We start from the raw sequence: 15,070 nt of genomic DNA, 5'->3' as shown, positions 1-15,070 counted from the left end.
AAGATGTTGGAGAAGGCATCTGCGGGAAGGCCATCTCCTAATTTCCCAATTATCACCTTGAGCAGGCACCTGCCTGTGCTCAGAGCTAAGCCTGATTCTAATTGCTTTACTTTAAAAGAATTAATCTGTCTGTAAGGATGAAAACGAAATAGTTTCTCATGGAAGCAGTTTGCTTTAGGTATATTTGGCCAGGCTGTGTCTTTGGACACCTCAGTCGAAAAGCTTGACTCTTATTTGTTTTATGTAAAATGAGGCTGCTTTGTGGCCAGTTTTGGCAAAAATTTATTAAAATTCTTCATAACTCATCTCTGTCCTCCAAATCATAATATCTGTTGATTTAAAATTCTTTTTATTCCATAGCCTCTCCAAATCTCTTAATTTTCTGAAAATTCTGCTTCCCTAGGCTGCCTTTCTTATATAGAGCAATTGATACTCTTTTGGCATCTTTCAATTAACCTGTCTACATTCTCCTGCAATAAGCAAAACTACGTTCCTGTGGCTGATGAGGTGAGCAGTAATCCACTCTTCTTAGAAGGCCAATGTGGGGATTGGGTTGGGTAGAGGATTACAAATGCACAATTTAATATCTTTCATTTTTTTATCCCTGTCTTACACATATTGGATTTTCTAATTAAAAAATGCTTCAAAAGCATTTGACTAGGTATAGATACTATAGAAAAATGTATGGAGGTTACTCAAAAAATTAAAAAAAAACACTACCATGGGATCCAGTAATTCCATTACTGAGTATATATCCAAAGGAAATGAAATCAGTATTTCAAAGAGATATCTGCACTCCCATGTTTTATTGTATAGCTATCACAAGTCAAGATATGGAATCAACCTAAGTGTCTAACAACAAATGGAGAAAGAAAGTGTGGTATATATACAGAATGGAATATTATTCAGCCATAACAAATGGAATCCTGCTATTTGTGACTACATGGATGAACCTGGAGGACATCATGTTAAATGAAATAAGCCAGACACAGAAGGACAAATACCATGTGATCTCATTCATATGTGGAATCTTTAAAAAGAAAGTTGATATAATAGAAGCAGAGAGTAGAACAGTGGTTATCAGAGATTGGGGAGAAGAAGGGGTTAGGAAGGTGGTGAGCAGTTGGTCAACAGGGTCAAAGTCTCAATTAGATTGGACCAGTGAATTCTGGTGTTCTGTTGCACACTAGGGTGACTGTGGTTAACAGTAAAACATTGCATATTGCAAAACAGCTAGAAGAGAGGCTTTCTGAATGTTCTCACCACAAAGAAATGATAAATGCATGATGTAATGGACACACTAACTACCTTGATTGGATCATTACACAACATAGCTATGTACTGAAACATTAAATTGTACCTTATAAATTTGTACAATTACAGTGCCAAATAAATAAATACTTTTTTTAAAAGCACATGACTAGGTTAGTGATTATTTCTCAATGGTTTCACATAGTTTAAACAGAAAAATGTAGCCTGCTGCACTGCATTTAGTTGAGAGCACTGGACTTTGACTCAGAATATCTGGGTCTGTACCGTGGCTCTCTGCTCACTCAGCAGATTGTGTCATATCTGTGAGGCTGAATTTCCTTTACCTCTAAGATAGAAATGCTAACAAAATTTAACTTACAAAGTTGTCTTGCATAAACACAACTGAAAACATTATTAATGGTTCCAGTGAAATGGTACTTGCTATTAACCTCCATTACAGTATATATACATAATAATTAAAATATACCCTTAATTAGAGCTGAGCAGTGGCTGGCTTTGGGAGACTTGCCATCATATCAGAGCTGCAGGTGAGGGCTTCAATAAAGCTGACCAAACCATACATTCTTTTTGTGCTAGAATGTCTAGAAGTTTTCAAGATTATCTCATCCAAAGCTCTCAATTCTGTATGTGAAAAACTGGGACCCAGGCCATCCGTGCTTCCTCAATCTCACTAATGGTGGCAAACCAATAATTAGGTAAGCTCTTTCTTTGAGCAGACACACGTGGTATAGATGCCTTGGCGGTATGGTTAGGCTTTGTATCCCCACCCAAATCTCATTTTGAATTGTAATCCCCAGGTGTTGAAGGAGAGACCTGGTGGTACGTGATTGGATTATGGCAGTGGGGGCTGGGGGCTGTTGTGGGAAGTCAGGAACCCCAAATGGAGGGACCGGCTGAAGCCATGGCAGAAGAACATAAATTGTGAACATTTCATGGACATTTATTAGTTCCCCAAAATTAATACTTTTATAATTTCTTACGCCTGTCTTTTCTGCAATCTCTGAACATAAATTGTGAAGATTTCATGGACACTTATCACTTCCCCAATCAATACCCTTGTGATTTCCTATGCCTGTCTTTAATCTCTTAATCCCATCATTTTCGTAAGCTGAGGAGGATGTATGTTGCCTCAGGACCCTGCGATGATTGCATTAACTGCACAAATTGTTTGTAAAGCATGTGTGTTTGAACAATATGAAATCTGGGCACCTTGAAAAAAGAACAGGATAACAGCAATGTTCAGGGAACAAGAGAGATAACCTTAAACTCTGACCGCCGGTGAGCCGGGCAGAACAGAGCCATATTTCTCTTCTTTCAAAAGCAAATGGGAGAAATATCGCTGAATTCTTTTTCTCAGCAAGGACATCCCTGAGAAACAGAATGCATCACTGAGGGTAGGCCTCTAAAATGGCCCCCTTGGGTGCGGCCGTCTTCTGTGGTCGAAACTGTAGGGATGAAATAAGCCCCAGTCTCCCATATCGCTCCCAGGCTTATTAGGAGGAGGAAATTCCCGCCTAATAAATTTTGATCAGACCGGTTGTCTGCTCTCAAACCCTGTCTCCTGATAAGATGTTATCAATGACAATGCGTGCCTGAAACTTCATTAGCAATTTTAATTTCGCCCCTGTCTTGTGGTCCTGTGATCTCGCCCTGCCTCCATTTGCCTGGTGATATCTTATTACCTTGTGAAGCATGTGATCTCTGTGACCCACACCCTATTCATACACTCCCTTCCCTTTTGAAAATCACTAATAAAAACTGCTGGTTTTATGGCTCAGGGGGCATCACGGAACCTGCCAACATGTGATGTCTCCCCCGGACAATCAGCTTTAAAATTTCTCTCTTTTGTACTCTGTCCCTTTATTTCTCAGACCAGCTGACACTTAGGGAATATAGAAAAGAACCTATGTGAAATCTAGCTTAAGTCAAATACCTAGATGTTGTCCTTGACCCTTCTCTTTAGCCTTCCTCATCCAATCCATCAGCAAGTTTGCCCTACTCTGTTTCTAAACATCTTATCCCAAATATGTCCATTTGTTTTCTACTCCATTATTACCACCTCAATCCAAGCCACCAGATACATTTTTTAAAATCTGGACTAGTACAATAACTTCCTAGCTGTTTCTCTTACTTCTATATTCATATCCTTTGATTATATAGCAGCCAGATTGATTTTTTAAAAGCATAAATTAAATCATGTTATCCCACTCCCTGTTTAAAACTCTCTAATGGCCTCTCATTTCACTTTGAAAAATTCTAAGCACCTCACATTTTTATACATATACATAAAATATTTTATTCACAAGTAAAATATATCACTACTGACCTTTGGATATACATTAAGGAATCCATTTCACTACAAATTTCTTGGGTTTATATTTTTAATGTTTATTTTTTCTGTACAAAATTGGCAATAAAGCTCAGGAAAGTTACTATGATTGCTATTATATTATCAGCTGAATCCTATCACATCTGATGTCTTTATATCAGATTTTACAGGTCTTTTTTTTCCAACTGGGCTTTAACTCATTACTATAATTTACAAGAAGAAAGAGGAAAAATGTAAACTGGAAATACTAACAATATCTTTCTACTGCAGAATTACACAGTAATACTGTTATACACAGTATTACTTTATCTGGATGATAAAGTTTTTTTGGGGGGAAAGATATTGTTATAAAATTTTACTGGTGTCATTTTTCTGACAAATTACCTAAAAATTACCTAAAATTTCAATTGCTAAGTTGAAACATTTTCCTTGAAACAGTCAAAGGAAATGTGCTATTACCAATAAAAAGAGAAAGACTCACGAAAGAGTAGAAAATGATATAATGATTGCTATTAAAATTCTAGAAAGAGACTAAATATGAAATAAATTCAGAAGGTTAAATGCTTAACTTCCAGGGTAGCACAGCATCTAGTACTCTTTGTAATTCCCATTGGCTTCAGTTTTCTATAGAATCTGAAAGAATTCTTATTATGACTTCATTTCCCCAATTTTAACATTACATCTATGCTCTCTGTACTCTCTCTCTCTCTCTCTCTATATATATATATATGTATTTATCTATTTATTCATTTTTTGAGACGGAGTCTCGCTCTGTTGCCCAGGCTGGAGTGCAATGGCGAGATCTCCGCTCACTGCAAGCTCTGCCTCTCAGGTTCTTGCCATTCTCCTGCCTCAGCCTCCCGAGTAGTTGGGACTACAGGCGCCCACTACCACACCCAGCTAATTTTTTGTATTTTTAGTAGAGATGGGGTTTCTCCGTGTTAGCCAGGATGGTCTCGATCTCCTGGCCTCGTGATCCGCCCGCCTTGGCCTCCCAAAGTGCTGGGATTACAGGCATGAGCCACTGTGCCTGACCTATGTTGTCTGTACTATATTTTTAAGGAAATTCATATATGTAAAACAGGTTCTGAAAAGTTCAAGTGTAAAAATATTTGGAGAAAATTTAAAATTTCCATTTACTTTTAAAAGTATGTTTAAAGTGTATAAACTTAACCATTACTGTCAATTCTGATTTTAAATGGCATGAGATTTAAACTATATTTGTCCTTAAATTAAAAAAAAATATGTATGAGCATAAGAAGAGTTATACAGGAAAACAGGTGTTTCAATAATGCCCATATATCACTTCAGACTTGCTCTCAGCTTCTTGTTTACAAACCTGGGACCTGATCAGTAATTCTTAGTGAATAGTTTGCCAGTGTCTTGAAAGTAAGAAGCCTTAGTTTAGACCATTGAAGGCTGTTTCAGTGCCTATTGCAAATTGTTCTTTATACTTTTACCTCCTTCTCTCTGTTGAAAAACATTGATGAGTAAATGTATTTATATCTGTATTTATATGCATTTGTGTGGATACATGTTTGAATCCATTAGTTTAAATTTTTAATGGAAATATTCAAATCTCATAAGTGATGAAACCCATTTTTACTTTCCCCAAGCATACGATGCACAGGTTGTTGAGGCATACAGGGAGTATTTAAGTCCATATACAGAAGAGGCCCTTGGTGATCACTGGAGCATAAATTGCTTAAGGTCTTGAGTTTAGAAGAATAGGTATAAAAAACTTCAATACTAAAATAACTTTAACCGTAAGCTTTGTTGGAATGCCATCACTTTATTTGACTCACAATTGATCAAATGTAACTTAAGGGATAAAGATAATCCTTGGAGAGACAAGAAGCCCACCCTATAAATTTTTTTTTTTTTTTTTTTTTTTTTTTGAGATGGAGTCTCGCTTTGTCTCCCAGGCTGGAGTGCAGTGGCCTAATCTTGGCTCACTGCAACCTCCTTCTCCTGGGTTCAAGCGATCCTCCCGCCTCAGCCTCCAGAGTGGCTGGTATTACAGATGCTCGCCACCATGCCCTGCTAATTTTTGTATTTTTAATAGAGACGGGGTTTCACCATGTTGGCCAGACTGGTCTCAGTCTCCTGACCTCAAGCGATCCGTCCTCCACGGCCTCCCAAAGTGCTGGGATTACTTACAGGCATGAGCCAATGTACCTGGCCCCACCCTACAAACATTAAGTCAGAGTCTCTGAGGAAATGAAATGCAGATAGAAAAGAGGATCGTGTAGTGTAGAATTTACTATTTCTAAAGTTTAAAGAATTGGGAAAGAAAAAATTGATATTAGTAAATGAAAAGACAAATTAGCGTAGTATCTAATAATGTGTGATACATTCAGTAATACCAGAAAATCTCTTCACAGTTCCAAAATGTCTGTTGTTTGACTGTCGATATGTGTGAGATCATCTATCCAAATCCCCGATTTCTTATTGGAGAAAAGTGGGAGGAGATGTAGCAAATTGCCCAAGAATCATGTCCTGAGATGCTGCTTCACTTTCTCTCTCCTCCATGGTAAGGTTCTGAAAGTGAATAATTTTCTTAAGATTTTTGAAAGATTTTCATTGCTTTACTCTGTTAAACGTAGAGGCTCTTCCTGACAGCCCCTTTCCTCTTTCACTTTATTATGGAATGATAAAATTGGGAAAATCCAGTGTACTTACAACAGAGATAGCCTTTGAATTTGGCACTTTGCATTATGGGCTTAAAGTTCCGAGCTGAACTTGATGTAAAAATGTAAATATAATGTAAATTTCAAGGAGTTTACCGTTTAGCATACGAATTCTCAAATTTGAATGTGGTTGAGAATCACTGAGCAACTTGCTAAAAATGTAGATTTTGACCCTCACTTTAGAGATTTGGAGTCTGATTGGTGATCCAGGTGTATGCAGTTTTAATGAGTGCCCACTCTCCCACCCCCTTATACACACACCAAGTGATTTTGATTAGAAATCCCGCTGAAGCAGATCCCATTGGATAGGTAGAATGGAACTTCATTCAAAAAATCTTTGAAAGCCTTAAGATTTTAGGCTAGGGCTGCCCTTAGGAAACTTATACTATGAATTGTTTCACTTTATTCTATCTCATTTCTCATCTCTCTCAACTGCACACACTAAGGCTTGGATTTTTTGTTTTATTGTTTTGGCTTAAGATTCTCTCTTTCTATATCAACAAGCTTCTAGGAAGAAAATTCAGTGATAGATTGCTTTTTATTTTTTTCTCAGCCCAGTGTGAAGAGGCTCTACCCAAATTGTGTTCTAAATCAATCTTATGTGTTAGCTCACCAACATCCTTTTTTCATCTTGTACTAACTGGAACTTGTGATAAAAAGCTAGCAAGTCAGATTAGCAGGCCAGGGCTGTTGGAGTAAGAAGACAAATCATGTTGTCTTTTTGATTGCTTGCTCTCCTGTGTTCACATTCAGCTTCTCAGAAGCAAAGGGTTCCTATAGTTTGGGTATAACTGTAAGAGCTGAAACAATTGGTAAGTACATGGAGAATAACAGCGTAGTGGAAGTGTTTGGAAGGAGGGCACTTGGCAGGATGAATGAGGTATTTAGTTTTGTCTTATTTATGATGGAGGATCCATCAGCTCATTTCCTTAGTGCTGCAGCATCTGTAAGGCATATTCTTTATTCTGGAATTGAACCAGACCCCTGGCCGCTCCACAGTTGACTTGAGCCCCCTGAGCTTCAGAGGAACTTTATTACTGGGTTCAGCAAACATACATAAAACACCTCAGTGAATACAGCCTTAGGTTATTCCAGTCTTCTGTGGAACCACTAGCGGTATGACCCAAAATGTGGGATCCACAAGGGCTAAGACCTTGTCTATCTTATATTTTGATATGTTCCTATTCCATATGTGTGGAGGCAACACAGTATTCAATAAATATTTGTTGGATGAATGAACACAACTTTATTGTTTCCCAATTTCAGTCATTTGCATACTGCCTTCACAAGTTCTACAACATTCATAAAATAGCTGTGCTGTTATTTGATTATAGTTTTTTTATTCTTTTTTTTTCTTCTTTTACTTTAGCTTCATGTTAGGCAATAATATAGGTGAAATCCTGGGTTATATCTAACACATATTAAAAACAAATAATAAAAAGGAAATATCTCATCTTGCACCACTCCAAACCATTGTGCATTCCAGCAGTGGTGTGCATCCCTTGCTTTAGAAGATTTTAAAGATGCAGTCATACTCTGTGTACTATCATAATGACATTATTAGACTAGAAATCCCTGAAGAACTGTATTTTGCTTTGCTTCATTTCCTCTCTGGCTTCAGAATGACTATTAGACTGGAAGTTTAGCTAATCCCACATGCAGAATGATGTATGAATTAAGTATCACTGTATGAAGAGAAATCACCCTATCCAATTACAATTAGAACCTTAGCTACTCTATATATTTTTTGAATTGCTAGGTCTGAGAAATCTGTAATTATGGTTTTCCCCTACGCTGACCTTGACCAGCACAGGGAGTTTCAGAATCTATCTTGAAAAGCCCATTTTCAAAATTGACTCAGTCCTATGTGACATTTTACATTACTCCTCTTTGACTAATTATAGTCCACAATAAGAAGTGATAAGTTCATTTTAACACATGTATTTCAAATAATAAAAAGTTTACTAAGAAGGTGTAGTTCCATTAAGATGAAGAAAGAAAAAATAAAGCACACACATGTACTTAAATATATGAATAGATGCCTTGTAAAAGTTAGCAATAGGCACAAAAGGCTAATTGAATACATCTCAGGGACTACTTTTTTTCTGCTCAAGACTTTCCTTACCTATTAATTAAATGAGTAATGCCTTTGAGTTTTCTTAAGAGGAATGCTGTCTCTTTTTTTGCTTATTGAAGTGGAGCCACACTACTTCAATAACCATGTTACAGAAGAGCTGCTTCTCTAAAGACTTAATAATTGCTGAATCGTCAACTCTTGCTGGGTTTAAATGACACCCTCCTAATTTTGAAATATTCAACCTTAAAGCTCAGTTTGAAGTAGTATTTGAATATACCTTCAAACAGAAACCTCTATGTATAATTCCTCCAAAACATGAAATCCCTGTAACTCTTTCAGTGAAGTTGTGTTGGTGTTTCCCAGGGGCAGAGCTCATCAATTCTGCTGACACCAGAGAGTTTCCGATTCCTTAAAGCAGAACCCCTGTGATATCTTCATTCCTTTCCAGTCTAGAATCAAGGAAAACTGATGTATAACCACCCTTCTAAATTCTAAAGATTAAGAAAAATCTCAAGTAAATATTTAAAATAAACACTCAAAATATATCTTATCCCTAAGCAAAATTGTGCTTTGCTCATGGTAGCCTAAGACATGGCTGTATGTTAATTCTACTTCAAGTCATTCAGAAGAAAATAGTAAATATGACCTTTAAAATATTTTAGTGGCAATGTTATCTATTATTAAGAGCCAATTATTGTTAGCAACATTTAGGGCACTTTGGACAGTGCTAAATCTCATTATTTGTTCATAAATCAAGGTAACTTGAATTACTCTGAAATTATTGTGTTACCTCAGAAAAATAATTTGATAAGAATATTAATGCAAACAAGATACAAGGGCTTTGAAGAGGCTTTAATCAAAAGATTTAGAGGAGAAATCTCCAATCTTAGAATCACCATGTTAAAACATTTTCTATGCTTACTTATTCACTTAAGTAAATACATTTCTGTAGCTTAATCCAAACAAATGCATGTTTTTGAAAGCAATAAAAAGGCATTTATTTTAAAATGTTCTATGCTATTTCCTGCTGACCTTCTTTTTATGTAGCTTAAGCCACTGACTGTGCTGTATTTTTGCCCACTGTCATAAAACAGTATGTAAATTGCAGTCTGGCCAATGATGAGGGAATGGGAAATTATGCTTAGAATTAACCTGTCAGGTTAATTTAATCACTTTATGAAGGGTTTTAAATTGGGCGGATAATCAGTGCTAACATCTGATTCCATTTCAAATTCACTGAGGTCTCTACAGTCTCATGGGATCAGAATAAGTTATCAGTGGATTTTGGGTAGTGTGTGTACATCTTCACAAATCAGACAACATTCAGAATTTTTATTCTACTTTTTGTAAAAATAGTCCGGGACCACGAAAGGGTCATCACATCTAGTAAGAGTTGAAGATCTGAAACAATACAGTGAAATTCTTGGTGTCATTTTAAAGATCTTTTTGAAAACTTGGTCAGTGGATGCTTTTTTTCCCCTAGAGAGAAGATACCAAGACTATCTTATAAGCATCCTAATTGTAATTTCATCACATGATTAGTACAGATTTCTTTAAGAAGTTAGATGATTTTACATATAATTAAAAGGTCAATTGCTAGCAACTAAGGGAATTACATCTTAAATATAGATAATAAAGGTTTATTTTTCAATTTATTTTCCAAACATATAATTTAGGAATACTTATTTAACATAATTTTAATCTGACATTAGATAAACGAGCTAAAATTAAATTATCTGAGAGGAAAAGGAGATTAAAAAATATCTAATATTTAAATTCTGAGTGAGCATGGGGAAGGTAAAAAGAGCTGGCTGAATTCTTAATGGTGAAAGGAGTCTTTCATTGCAAGTATAAATTTCCATAAAAATCATAGGAAGTTGTCACTAAAAAAATCTTGCTTTCCAAATGCACAATTTGTTTAAAATAACCAGATGTAAAGATTAAGTAACAGCAAGGTTGCAAATAGGTTATTTTGCAGTTTGATTTGGTATTATTTACAAAAAGATACTGGCCAGAATATTTTGCCTATGAAATTGTTCTAAATCACAGAGTAATTGCAATTGTAACAGAAGAAATTTCAATGTCCTAAATGTCTTCTTTCACGAAATCAGATCAAAATGTTGTAAGTAATTAATATAAAAACAAATATAAACATTTATTTAAGTAAAATTAAGTATAAAATTAATGAATAAAAAATTCTACTAACTTAAAACAGATGAAAAAATCATTTTGGTGATTAGCAAATCTAATGCTGCAACGGATACAAAGCAGAATATAGGAATTCAAAACAAGGTCTACTGCTTTGAAATGAAACTGACCCTTCCTGCATTCAGAATGAATTTCAATTATGTTTAGAAGCCTAGCTTGTCAGTTGCATTTTCCTTGCTTTCCAAATGCACAATTTACTTGAAATAACCAAATTAGGATATGGATGGTGCTTATTCAAATGTGCACATGATGTCTTTCTTAGCATAAATAAAAGAGGCCTAAACACATTGATTATTTAGAATTTTCTTTGGCTGTATCCATTCTGTCAATTTGGTAACAAAGTAAGTTACAAACAGCTGTTGGATATTTTGTGACTGGAAAGAAATATTATTAAATTGTCTTCATATATAACATTCAAATAATATTCCCTTTGCTATTATCCTTTGCCAAGGAACTAATTTAGAATGGCAAGGATTAAAACAGAGAATATGGCATTCAAAAAGGAAGAAAAAAGCATGTATAATCAGCTCACCTGGGTAAAGCCTTCATAAACTGCTCAGTTCTGAAGGAGACACGGATAAAATGCAGTATGTATTTTCGAAAAAGCAAGAAGCTGAAGATTTGAGTACCTTTTCTTGCTCTACTTTAGATTTATCTGGGTTCTCTAAATCCAAAATCTGATTAGCATATTTAATCTTATGCAGCATGAGGCATGATCACGCATCCTTTAACGAGTCTATTATCTGTCCTAACCATTCCTAACAGTCTGTTTATATTCAAATATACTTTTAGTAAACAATGATGCATTGTGTGCTTTTTGTGGCTTCAGAATTTTGATAGTGGTATTTATTAAACACATCTATGACGTTCACATGGTGCAGATGAAATAGAGGCAAGCCAAACAGAAACAAAAAACTTAGATGATCTAGTTCAGCTTTTCACATGGGTTGGGCTAAATATTAGGTAATTCATTTACCTTTGTGTAGTAGACTGGGGCAGAAGCAGTATGGCATATAGTATGGTAGAGGTAATAGAGTTTGATTCAGAAGACTTAAATTTCAGTCTGTTTCCATATCCCATGTTCACCTTGGGAAACTGACTTGACTTCTCTTAGATTCAGTGCGCTCATTTGTAAAACTGGGATAAGTGTTACAGTTCCTGATATAGAAGTTTTTTAATCCCATGAGATATGTAAATGAAAATATAGTTTAGAAGTACAGTTTAGAAGGTTAAATAAATGAAAAATTATTTCTATTTATACTAGTAACATATGGAATTAGCCGTAATTACTCAGGTGGTCCTTAATGAATGTTAACGCATAACAAAAATTTAGAAGGCTTGTCTATGGCTCTCCAAGAACATAAGTCATGGTATAATAAGAGGTTGAAGGAAAGGAATATGATGAAAGTTGAAACGGAAGAGGTAAATTGCCATGCTAAGGAAATTAGACTTCTCCTTTGTCCAAGGACAGTGAAGGGCATTATTTTGAAGGGTTTTAAGTAAGGCAAAGACTAGATGAGATTGTTCCTTAGCAAGATCTCCTTGGCTGCAGTGTGAAGAATTGATTGGGAGTGAAACTGGAAAGTAGGGAGACCAGTGTAGGAGGCTGATGCAGAAACCAGATGAATGATCTTAAGTAGGATGGTGGCAGAGGGAGAAAGAGAAGACGGAGAGGGAAAGAGAGGGAGATATCAAGATTCAAGAAGTATTAAGAAATTAAAAAGACAGGATTTAAGAGATTGTTTGGCTGAGGAGTAGAGTGGGTTAAGGGATAAAGCAGACAAATTAAAACAGTGCCCCAACTTCCATGTTAGGCAATATTCTAATAATACAGGAATATAGATCAGGAAGATGCTTGGGGAAAGATAATTTAATTTTAGACATGCAGTATTTGGGAGGCTCTGGGACATCCAAGCAGGTGTGTTGGACAGTTGGAGACAGAAATGTGGGATCCAAAGAATGTCCTGCAGAAATGTGTAGAGTAACAAGAGAAGATTCAACCTGAAAAATAAGCAAAATTTAGGAAACTAAAGAAGGAAACTGAGGCTGGAAGTGCTTTTGTTAATGCAGAGTTATTAGGAAACGTCTTTAAGATAGCTCTGGTAAGAAAGGAAAGGATCTGGGGTAAAGAATTTGGGCTTAAGCTTTGGCTCTCCTATTAACACCATGACTTTGAGAAGTTACCCCATCTTAGCCAACTGTAAAATGGGGATAATAATACTAATATTCATTTTATGGTTAAGGATAAAATAACTGTCAACCTTCTATATATAAAGTCATATGTAAAAATTACTAGTATTATGAGAATAAGCTAAACAGTTATGCTTCCTTAAAAGCTTGTTGTAAATAGAGATCTGTAATTCTTAGAAATATATTGTAAACAACAGGTAAAAAATAACTTTTATAATGTCCAGAAGTCTAAATTTGCAAAAATTACATTAGTACTGATGTTAGATATACTGAACAAGGAGAATGTATATACTATTTTCACTGTATAAAACAAAACTATTTATATGATAAATTTACCATTATTAATAGAATGAAAAATGTGTTTATTTTTCATGAGGATGTAGGAAGTGGCTGGGAACTAAAAAAAAAAGATTGGTATGGCAAGCCTAGTAATTTGTAGAAAAATATGGTATTTTTGGAAATAATAATTATTAGACATTTATACAGCCATGAAAACTTTGAGGTCCACACAGATACATGCATATTTTCTCCTGTTACCCCAGAACACACAGGGTTCCAAGTGGCTTCCCACCTGTGGATACACTCCCATGGAAGCCCTCAGTATGATATAGAGCAGGGATGATGGTTGGGACCAACAAAGCACCTTAGGTTTGAATTTGCACACATCCTTGAGCATCTTTTCTTTGGAGTTCGAGTTCCAAATTCTCCAAACTGCTTGGTACTATTCAAATTTGTTCCATAAACACAAGTAAACCTAATGAAAAAGCAAAATAACTCTTAGCAGTAAAGCTGTTGGATAAATGGCATTTTAAATAATTTTTACCCCCACTGATGGAGATGACTTCAGCTCACTGCTACCTGAGAGTAGTAGTAAATATTTATAAAGTACTCTACTGAGATGTTCGGAACATCACACTGCCCCAATAGATGATTTCAGGCTAGAGTGAAATGGGCAGGATAAAAACTAAACAAAAATAAACTTCAGACTAGATCACTTGTCCACTTAACTCTGTTCTAAAATAAACAAGAGTACCACTTTCAATTTCTACTGCTGGGTGGAACTTCCACATTACTAAAAATAAAACCTCCTCACAAGTTTAGTGGTTAGAAGAATGTTCTTAATCCTCCACAGGTGAGGCAAAGAGTTTGTCTGGTATAGTTACCATGAGCCAGGAATGGAAAGCCAGGGCATTTTTTCATTCTTTATGCTGAGTTTGTCTCTCTTGTCAGACTTCTGGTTAGAAAGAAAAATGTTTCCATTAGGAGAAAGTTTCCCCCGGCCCCAACTTAAAATCTGTTTAAAATTTCTCATCTGACCCACTATTCTGGAGCGTTATCACTACACCAGGAGTTGCAAAAAGGAGGAGTATTTGTTGTCTGGTGCTATGGCTTTGACTGCTTAGCAAGAAAAAAAAACAAAAAACGAGTAGTCTTGAAGAAATAAAGTTAAAAGTGTTACTTCCACCAATGAATACGACTATATAGATGGATATCCTTCAGTAAAAATAGAATGAGTAATTTGCCTCTTAGCCCAATTAACATGCCCAAATATTCATCCTATAGTTGAAAATTCATTTTTTTCTCAAACAAGAATTCAGGCTGCTGATTACCTGTTTTCCCTATGCCATCCTTATTATTTAAATGACCTTCCTTTTGACCATTTCTAGTTTTGGGCAAATAAATGGAATTATTTGAAAATCTATCATATATAATAAACTTCACTCCCTCTTTCAGAAATTCTTTTGAATTCTATCCTGATTGTCCTGGAAGGATGGTAGGGTATAGTGTAGGAAAAAAATATTTTTTAGTATTTAGTTTATGTTCACAAGTAATTCTTCTAATCAATGACTCATTTTGAAGATGCAGGTACTTGGCAACATTATTACCCCTGCCCCAAAATACAGCCTGTCTCTCATCTACTCCTGCGAGCTTAAAGCTCTCAAGCATCTGCCCCCACTTTATCAAGCACCCTCCCCGATCTGCAGAGAATATCAAACTTCCCTGCCTTTTCCAACCTCTTGGCAACTACTCTTGCTTTGCCTCAGGACCTAGATCTTATATATTTGAAGACAGAAACTCCTAATTTTGCACATTGGATTTATTTTGTCCTACATATTTTCTTTTCTAATAGAGATAGCCCCTTTTAACCTCAACAAATACACAAAGTTCACTCAATACCCACCACCCACCTCTCTCTCTCTCTCTCTCTCCCCCTCTCTCCCTCCCTCTCTCCCTCTCTCTCCCTACCTCTCTCCCCCTCCCTCCCTCCCTCTCTCTGAGAACCTAATAACTGGGTCTCAGCCC

Source organism: Hylobates moloch, unplaced genomic scaffold, assembly GCF_009828535.3.
Source record: "Hylobates moloch isolate HMO894 unplaced genomic scaffold, HMol_V3 SCAFFOLD_6, whole genome shotgun sequence".
Taxonomy (NCBI): domain Eukaryota; kingdom Metazoa; phylum Chordata; class Mammalia; order Primates; family Hylobatidae; genus Hylobates; species Hylobates moloch.
This window is presented reverse-complemented; position numbering follows the sequence as displayed.